The sequence below is a fragment of the Saccopteryx leptura genome, chromosome 3 (genome assembly GCF_036850995.1).
Source record: "Saccopteryx leptura isolate mSacLep1 chromosome 3, mSacLep1_pri_phased_curated, whole genome shotgun sequence".
Classification (NCBI taxonomy): Eukaryota; Metazoa; Chordata; class Mammalia; order Chiroptera; family Emballonuridae; genus Saccopteryx; species Saccopteryx leptura.
In genome coordinates, this window is record NC_089505.1 from 210,775,009 (window position 1) to 210,785,456 (window position 10,448).

The window sequence follows — 10,448 nt, forward strand, 5'->3', positions numbered from 1 at the left end:
GTGTGTTCCCTGATCAGATCCAATATTGCATGAGACTGCATGCCTATGGACTAGGCATGGTATAAGCTCCATATGGTGATACTGGTTGCACCAACTAAACTCCTTGGAATGGATGTCTATTTCTCCTGGATTTTTTTTTTTTTCTATTTTTCTGAAGCTGGAAATGGGGAGGCAGTCAGACAGACTCCCGCATGCGCCCGACCGGGATCCACCCGGCACGCCCACCAGGGGGTGATGCTCTGCCCATCCGGGGCGTCGCTCTCCCAGAGCCATTCTAGCGCCTGGGGCAGAGGCCAAGGAGCCATCCCCAGCTCCTGGGCCATCTTTTGCTCCAATGGAGCCTCAGCTGCGGGAGGGGAAGAGAGAGACAGAGAGGAAGGAGAGGGGGAGGGGTGGAGAAGCAGATGGGCGCTTTTCCTGTGTGCCCTGGCCGGAAATCGAACCCGGGACTTCCGCACACCCAGGACAACGCTCTACCACTGAGCCAACCGGCCAGGGCCTCTCCTGGCTCTTTTAAGACAAAAGGGGCCTGATTTTTCTTTGCTGAATTTGATGGTCTTTATCCTGACCTACTGTTTGAAACTATCTATTATTTTGGTTTCAACTTTTCTTGAAGTGGCTGGTTGGTTTCTTTGAGGAATAGTGATATGATATTCTAAAGTCTCACTATTGGTCTCTGTTGCTAGTAAGGTAGACATTTAGAGGCAGGTATAACTAAATTGGGCTTCATAAGTGGCTATTCACATTGATTCGTGCATTGCCTCATCTTTAATACCATCACCACATTGTTAGTGTACCTACCATGCCAGTACTAGGTGGCTGCAGACACAATTTGTCTGACATCATCAGGCCAAATCATTTTGTCTAGTTGTTTTGGTAGAGCCTCTTCCTTTTGGTGTTAACACATAATACAATGATCTTCCCAATCATGTTCACTCTCAGATGTCCATTCATACACCTCGACCTCCAGCTTCCTTGTTTTGATTGTTGTCTAATCTTCCTTTCAGGCCCCTGAACAGTGGATCCGGCCATGCACGACTGTTGGTTAGTCTGTATAGATTCTACCTAGGAACATTTTTCCTTCCACCAAAACAGATGACCATGTGCATCACTGGAGCTCAGTCTATTGTTCTTCTGTGTCCTTCATGGTCTCTGACATTAGTTGGTTGATCTTGTCTTGAGCCTGGGCCTCTTACGATAGCATTTGTTGAGGTGCAACTAGTTGAACCTAACCTTTTTAGAGTATGATGCTGGGCTCCACAGCTCCTACTATAGCTTTGGATAATAATTTCCTGTCATGGTTGTCCCCTCACTCATTCTACCCTCAGTCTCTTCTGATTTGGGTGCACCTTAAGAGGCATAAAATTGCAGCTGACTTCTCTACTCTATGCTTAATTTTGGAGGGCCCTTTGAAGCTGTCCTCTGGCTCACGCACCTGGTCTTCTTTCTCACACATTCTGAATTACTGTCTGAACACCACCATCTTTTTCTGTATTATTATGCTGGATACAGCTTTTTATCACAGGGCTTACAACATATTGTCTGTCTGTGCTCTGAAAAGTATAAAACTAAGCCCTCCCCCTCTCTGCCAACCTCTGAGATTTCCCCAGAAATTTATCTGAATGTTTCCCTACAGCAGGGGTCCCCAAACTATGGCCCGCAGGCCGCATGTGGCCCCCTGAGGCCATTTATCCGGCCCCCGTCGTACTTCCGGAAGGGGCACCTCTTTCATTGGTGGTCAGTGAGAGGAGCATAGTTCCCATTGAAATACTGGTCAGTTTGTTGATTTAAATTTACTTGTTCTTTATTTAAAATATTGTATTTGTTCCCGTTCTGTTTTTTTTTACTTTAAAATAAGATATGTGCAGTGTGCATAGGGATTTGTTCATAGTTTTCTTTATAGTTCAGCCCTCCAATGGTCTGAGGGACAGTGAACTGGCCCCCTGTGTAAAAAGTTTGGGGACCCCTGCCCTACAGTGTCCTCCCTCAAGGTTCAGCTAAGCAGGGAGGGGTCAACAGGTCTGACTCTTGTTTTACACTCTTTTCTCCTGCCAACCTTTTTTAGAAAAATAATGTCCCTTTCTCTCTGTATTATTGATAAGGGCAAAAGTCAGCATTCCAACCTATAAGATTTGTTTTTGAACTATATAGGTAACTTTGGGGATAAAGAACTTCTTTGTTCTCAAACCCTGACTCTCAAGATTATTCACTCCCCATGGACTAGACAAGAGTCAGCTTTGAGATTGGGAGCAGAAGTGGCCTATTTTGTTTGCTTCTCTGCTTTAACAATCTGCTGCTGGCAGGAAAAGCAATTAACCAAATGCAACAAAGTGGAAAAGATAATAATCACAATAATTCTGATATTGTGATTTATAAGAAATATATATTCGGTATTCCTCAACAGTTCCTGGTTTATAGCTTCAAAATCCTTGGAATGTCCTACATCTTGAGAGCAACAATAATGTCTTTTGTTATGTCAGTGAACACATGGAAATATGGGGAGAGTGGCACACGTGGAGAAGACATGGAAGCCCCAAACCTTTTCCCATGCCCTTCCTGTGTATCTCTCCCATATGACTGTTTTGAGTTACACTTTTTTACAGTAATCTAGTAAGTAATATGTTTCTCTGAGTTCTGTGAGCCACTCTAGAAAATTAATTGACCCCAAGGAGAAGGCCATAAGTACAAGCAACAACATACACTTGTGACCAGTGTCTGAAATTGAGGAGGGGAGCATTCTTGTAGGAATGAACTCTTAACCTGTGGAATCTGATGCTATCTCTGGGTATGCAGTGTCACAACTGAGTTGAATTGTCTGACACCCTTCTGGAGTCTAAGAATTGCTGACTGGTGTGGGGAAAACTTCCCACATTGGAAATTGAGTCTCAGGATACTAAAAGAATAATGTTTTATCTCCCACTTTGCCAGTTATTTTCAATTTTCCACTTCTGATATACAGCAACCCTTCCCTTATCCAGGAGGATATGTTCCCGAATCCCCAGTGGGTTCCTGAGACCATGGATTGTGTTAAATCCTATATATACTATATGTTTTTCCACATATTTATATATGATAAAGTTTAATATATAAACTAGGCAAATTAAGAGATTAACAACAGTAACTAATAGTAAAATAAAATAATTTTAAAGTATACTTTGATAAAAAAGTTATGTGGATGTGGTCTCTCTCTCTCTCAGCAGACTAGCATGAATTTCTTTTTCCTTCTTCACAAATTTCACAGGTAGAAAACTCATTATTACCATAGATCTTAGCAACCTCATCTTATGGTTTATTTCTTTCCTTATTATGTTGAGAACTTTTATGTAAAGAAAGCACTTTGCTGAGCAAAAACTTTTTATTCTGATGTAGTCCCATTCATTTATCTTTGCCTTCACTTCTCTTGCCATTGGAGTCAAGTTCATAAAATGCTTTTTAAAACCCAGGTCCATGAGTTTAGTACCTATGTCTTCTTCTATGTACTTTATTGTTTCAGGTCTTATATTTAGGTCTTTGATCCATTTTGAATTAATTTTAGTACACGGGGACAGGCTGTAGTCGAGTTTCATTCTTTTGCATGTGGCTTTCCAGTTTTCCCAACACCATTTGTTGAAGAGGCTTTCTTTTCTCCATTGTGTGTTGTTGGCCCCTTTATCAAAGATTATTTGACCATATATATGTGGTTTTATTTCTGGGCTTTCTATTCTGTTCCATTGGTCTGAGTGTCTATTTTTCTGCAAATACCATACAGTTTTGATTATTGTGGCCCTATAATATAGTTTAAAGTCAGGTATTGTAATGCCCCCAGCTTCATTGTTTTTCCTTAGGATTGCTTTGGCTATTTGGGGTTTTTTATAGTTTCATATAAATCTGATGATTTTTTGTTCCATTTCTTTAAAAAATGTCATAGGAATTTTGATGGGAATTGCATTAAATTTATATATTGCTTTGGGTAATATGGCCATTTTAATTATATTTATTCTTCCTATCCAAGAACAAGGAATATTTTTCCATCTCATTGTGTCTTTTTCTATTTCTCTTAGCAATGCTTTGTAGTTTTTGTTATATAGGTCCTTTACATTCTTTGTTATGTTTATTCCTAGGTATTTTATTTTTTTTGTTGCAATCGTGAAGGGGATAATGTTTTTGAGTTCGTTTTCTAATATTTCATTGTTGGCATACAGAAAGGCTATGGACTTTTGTATGTTAATTTTGTATCCTGCGACCTTACTGTATTGTTTTATTGTTTCTAGTAATCTTTTTGTGGAGTCCTTCGGGTTTTCGATGTATAGGATCATATTATCAGCAAAAAGTGATACCTTTCCTTCTTCTTCCTGATATGGATGCCTTTTATTTCTTTGTCTTGTCTGATTGCTCTGGCCAGAACTTCTAGCACCACGTTAAATAAGAGTGGAGAGAGCGGACAACCCTGTCTTGTTCCTGATTTAAGGTGGAAAGTCCTCAGTTTTATGCCATTTAATATGATGTTAGCTGATGGTTTATCATATATGGCCTTTATCATGTTGAGATATTTTCCTTCTATACCCATTTTGTTGAGAGTCTTAAACATAAAATTGTGTTGTATTTTATCAAAAGCCTTTTCTGCATCTATTGATAAGATCATGTGGTTTTTGTTCTTTGTTTTGTTGATATGGTATATTACGTTAACCGTGTTACGTATGTTGAACCATCCTTGAGATTCTGGGATGAATCCCACTTGATCATGATGTATTATTTTTTAATATGTTGTTGTATTCGATTTGCCAGTATTTTTTTTAGTACTTTAGCATATTCATTAGAGATATTGGTCTGTAGTTTTCTTTCTTTGTGCCATCCTTGCCAGGTTTTGGTATGAGGGTTATGTTGGCCTCATAAAATGTGTTTGGAAGTATTGCTTCTTCTTCAATTTTTTGGAAGACTTTGAGTAGAATAGGAACCAAGTCTTCATTGAATGTTTGATAGAATTCACTAGTATAACCGTCTGGGCCTGGACTTTTATTTTTGGGGAGGTTTTTAATATTTTTTTCTATTTCCTCCCTGCTGATTGGTCTGTTTAGGCTTTCTGCTTCTTCATGACTCAGTTTAGGAAGGTTGTATTGTTCTAGGAATTTATCCATTTCTTCTAGATTGTTGTATTTGGTGGCATATAGTTTTTCATAGTATTCTACAATAATTCTTTGTATATCTATGATGTCTGTGGTGATTTCTCCTCTTTCATTTTGGATTTTATTTATTTGAGTCCTGTGTCTTTTTTCCTTGGTGAGTCTTGCCAAGGGTTTGTCAATTTTGTTGATCTTTTCAAAGAACAAGCTCCTTGTTTTATTGATTTTTTCTATAGTTTTTCTGTTCTCTATTTTGTTTATTTCTACTCTGATTTTTATTATCTCCTTTCTTCGGCTGGTTTTGGGTTGTCTTTGTTCTTCTTTTTCTAGTTCCTTAAGGTGTAAAGTTAAGTGGTTTACTTGGGCTCTCTCTTGTTTGTTCATATATGCCTGAAGTGATATGAACTTTCCTCTCATTACTGCTTTTGCTGCATCCCAGAGATTCTGATATGTCATATTGTCATTTTCATTTGTCTGTATATATCTTTTGATCTCTGCGCTTATTTCTTCTTTGACCCATTCATTTTTTAGAAGTATGTTGTTTAGTTTCCACATTTTTGTGGGGTTCTCCCTCTTTTTTGCAGTTGAATTCTAGTTTCAAGGCTTTATGATCAGAGAATATGCTTGGTACAATTTCAATTTTTCTAAATTTGCTGATATTGTCTTTGTGGCCCAACATATGGTCAATTCTTGAGAATATCTAAATAAACAGACAGCCAACTAAATGGGAAATGTTATTTTCAAACAACAGCTCAGATAAGGGCCTAATATCCAAAATATACAAAGAACTCATAAAACTCAACAACAATCAAACAAACAAACAATCCAATAAAAAAATGGGAAGAGGACATGAACAGACACTTCTCCCAGGAAGAAATACAAATGGCCAACAGGTATATGAAAAGATGCTCATCTTCATTAGTTATTAGAGAAATGCAAATCAAAACTACAATGAGATACCACCTCACCCCTGTTAGATTAGCTATTATCAACAAGACGGGTAATAGCAAATGTTGGAGAGGCTGCGGAGAAAAGGGAACTCTCATCCACTGTTGGTGTGAATGTAAAGTAGTACAACCATTATGGAGGAAAGTATGGTGGTTCCTCAAAAAACTGCAAATAGAACTACCTTATGACCCAGCAATCCCTCTACTGGGTATATACCCCAAAACCTCAGAAACATTGATACGTGAAGACACATGTAGCCCCATGTTCATTGCAGCACTGTTCACAGTGGCCAAGACATGGAAACAACCAAAAAGCCCTTCAATAGAAGACTGGATAAAGAAGATGTGGCACATATACACTATGGAATACTACTCAGCCATAAGAAATGATGACATCAGATCATTTACAGCAAAATGGTGGGATCTTGATAACATTATACGAAGTGAATTAAGTAAATCAGAAAAAACCAAGAACTACATGATTCCATACATTGGTGTAACATAAAAACGAGACTAAGAGACATGGACAAGAGTGTGGTGGTTACCAGGGGTGGGGGCGGGAGGACGCGGGAGGGAAGGAGGGAGAGGGTTAGGGGGAGGGGGAGGGGCACAAAGAAAACTAGATAGAGGGTGACAGAGGACAATCTGACTCTGGACGAGGGGTATGCAACATAATTTAATGACAAGATAACCTAGACATGTTCTCTTTGAATATATGTACCCTGATTTATTAATGTCATCCCATTAACATTAATAAAAATTTATTAAAAAAAAAAAAGAAAGCACTTTGTGGCTTCTCTCTGGCATATCAGAATTGTCACCATCACTACCCGTGTACTTTGGGGCCATTATTAAGTAAAATGAGGGTTACTGAACCTCACAAGCACTGTGATACCACAGCAGTCTATCTGATCCTCGAGACAGTACTGAGTGACTGATGGTCGTGTAGTGTATAGAGCATGGGTACACTGCCCATCTTGGTTGGGATGACAAAAGATTTCATCATTCTACTTAGAACAGAATGGAATTTAAAATTGATTGTTTATCTCTGAAATTTTTCATTTAATATTTTCAGACCATGGTTGACAATGGATAAATGAAACCCCAGAAAACAAAACCTCAAATAAGAAGGACGACTGTGTTCTTCATTCTTCTCCCCCTGCTCTGTGCCCAGAAGAGTATCTTTATATACTGCCTTGAGATACCCTACTTTGGTTGGGGGTCAGCCAACAGGAAACCTAGGTGAGAAATCAGAGGTTGTGGAGGTGAATGAGTCAGGAGTTTATTCTCTCAGCATCCCCACTGCCCCTCCCGAAGGCCACAGCCCCCACCCAGCGGCACTCCTGCCCAGTCTGGCTCCCTCTTACCATCCCCTTGTCACCTTCAGACCTCAGGATGGTAACATCACTCATTTCCTGTGAACTCTCAGTGATACACCATCCCTCATTTGTTTCCATAACTTTTTGTAGATAATCCCTTAATTAAACTCTCCTCAGTTCCCCTGTTAAATATGACATTTACTTCCTTCATGATCATTACTGATAAACTCATTCTAATCTGTATGATTTTATATCTGTTGATTTATTTTTTCAGTTTCTTTCATTTTTTTCTAGAGTAGAACTCCTTAAAGTCAGGGATTCTAATTCTTAAAATTCTTTTTTCTCCCTTCCCTATATCACCAAGCACAGTACTCTTCTTACAAGAATGAGCACTAAATGCTTTCTGAAAGTCTTCATTTAATCACTTAGCTGCTAATGTGCTGGAGACTATTTCAGGCGCTGTAGATACTATGGTGAATGTGACAGTCCTGTCCCTATGGAGTTAACGCTTTCTCATCTTTGTAACAATTTTCCCAATATAGGTTGCAATTTCTAATAAACAAAGGGGTAACAGTTATTTTTGATTTTCTGGGTCACATCTCCTTTAAACAGATCTGTTCCACCCACATCGCTGGTGGCTATGATAAGGCAGAGCCATGTTAAAGCTGAAATTTGAGGGCTCAGAAGCTATGAATAAGCAATGAAAGCTTGTCAGTATAAGAGATATCAGAATATAGAAAAAAAACAGACATAGAAGCAAATATGAATGCAATGAACTGAGAGACCATTTTGACTTAGTTCTGACGAGATTTCACATGGAGCCATACTCGACTCTAGTTCCTCTTCTTCACTACTCAGGAGTTCCATGTTAATGCTTCACAAGAAGCAGTGAGGGGACTGCTTCTCTTCACGACTGTGTCCAGGGCACACTGTATTGCTTCTCGAGTGGGCTGCTAGGCAGTCCTGGTTTATGAACTGTAACCCTACAGCTAGTTTCTCTTCCCTGGACCCTCATACTGCACACCCCTCTTATCAGTAATATTTTCCTGGATGATGAAAACAGCCAGATGGATCCCTTGTTTTACTTAATCCCTGGATCATTTGTACACCTGTTGCTCCTGCTGGTACTTGCCACTGGGATTCCTCTCTCTAAGAGAATTGCCAAGGTACATTTGTCACAGCATGCCTCATTATCATCCAAACTCAGTGCAGGTCCATGTCCTAAAACAGAACTATTGAAATTGCCTGTAAGAACCCTGTTAAGCCCGTAAGAGTCCTGTTAAGCTAGAAAACATTTATGATGTCTGTCCCCAACATTTTACTATTTAAAAAAAATCTGTTTGGATCTACTGGTTGCCTTTTTTTCCCATAACTTGCCAGATTGCTGAGAACTCATTTTTGCAATCTCAGTCTGGCTCCATTCTCTGGGACCAAGGGCAGGATAAAGTGAATGCGCTCAAAAAATTCAGCTGGACCTTGCATTTTCTGCTCTGACCTTACAGTTTAGTTCCAGCAGCTAAACTGCTGATTTGCTCTGAGACCCAATACCTACTGTGTGCCTGATCCCAGGGAAGTAGGTAAGCACTTCCTGGCTTTGCTGCCCTGTGTCTTTGGGGATGTTTGAGAGGCCCTTTATGATTGACATTTTTACCGCGTTTTTACAGCCACTCCCTCGCTTGACTCTCAGAATAGTCTCATTGAAATCAACCTACTTTACATTTAAAATTGGTATTTAATGGAACCACGACTGGAATAAAGCTCTTATAACTCTAATATCAGTGCTTTTTTATTTTAAAACAATATATTTCCTTTCTTAGCGTACACCTGTTTGGTCATTTCATTATCCCAATGACAACCATTGCTAATGTTTAGGAATTTTTAATCTATGTATATAACTTTTCACATTGTTGAAGTCATTCTATATATATAACTTGGCAACCTGAAATTTTACATTCAATGATTTGAAAGTTTTTTTGTTGTTGTTTTTTTTTGTATTTCTCTGAAGCTGGAAACGGGGAGAGACAGTCAGACAGACTCCCGCATGTGCCCGACTGGGATCCACCCGGCACGCCCACCAGGGGCGAAGCTCTGCCCACCAGGGGGCGATGCTCTGCCCCTCTGGGGCATCGCTCTGCCATGACCAGAGCCACTCTAGCGCCTGGGGCAGAGGCCAAGGAGCCATCCCCAGTGCCCGGGCCATCTTTGCTCCAATGGAGCCTTGGCTGCGGGAGGGGAAGTGAGAGACAGAGAGGAAGGAGGGGGGGTGGAGAAGCAACTGGGCACTTCTCCTATGTGCCCTGGCCGGGAATCGAACCCGGGTCCCCCGCACGGCAGGCCAACGCTCTACCGCTGAGCCAACCGGCCAGGGCCTGAAAGGTTTTCTTTTTTGTTTTCCCCACATTGTCACATGTTGACTTTGATCCTCATATTAAATTGATCCCAAAACTAAGCTATACACCTCAAATCACTTTTAAACAAAAAGGGGGGATAGACTCCCCCAGGTATAATAGAGACAATCCTATACCTCTGTAACAAAATATTAAGGCAGGATATTCCTGAATCAAGTTCCTTGGGCCAAGCATTATGCAGACCAAAGCAAAATTTGTAGGTGGGCACATGGAAAATAAAATACTACAATGAGCACCTGGGATTCCTTGGTTCAAGAACTGTCTAATTCCCTTCTTAAATATGTAAAATTTAAATTTCACAGTAGTCAGTGCAGAACAAGATCTGTAGCAGAACCCAAATGGCTACTGTGAGGCAGTGTATACTATGGTACATGAAACCACATAAAGGAAAACATGGCACCCCCCTGAACAAGCATACTCATGACTGGGACATCAGCGCCTGAGACCAACAGCAGCATTCTGTTTAGTCAGCCTCACCCATGTGCTGTGTCAACCTAGTGATTAGGTAAGAAAAGCAACCACTGTTGTGGTTTGATTAAAAGGTCCTTGAATTTCCCCCCATCCAGAGCCTAAAAGTCTCCACATCCTTTGTCCCAGAATTCCCACTGTTGGTCATTCTTTTGGATTAAGGTGTTAAAGAACTTTGTTATAATGCAAATGTATATTTTGGGTAAA

At 40.1% G+C, this 10,448-nt stretch overlaps 1 non-coding gene across 1 annotated transcript; it reads right to left on the reverse strand.

The window, feature by feature from the left end:
• Window positions 1-9,658: 9,658 nt before the first annotated feature.
• TRNAG-GCC (transfer RNA glycine (anticodon GCC)) lies at window positions 9,659-9,734 on the reverse strand. Its single transcript has one exon. It is a non-coding gene; the product is annotated as a tRNA-Gly (tRNA).
• Window positions 9,735-10,448: the final 714 nt, after the last annotated feature.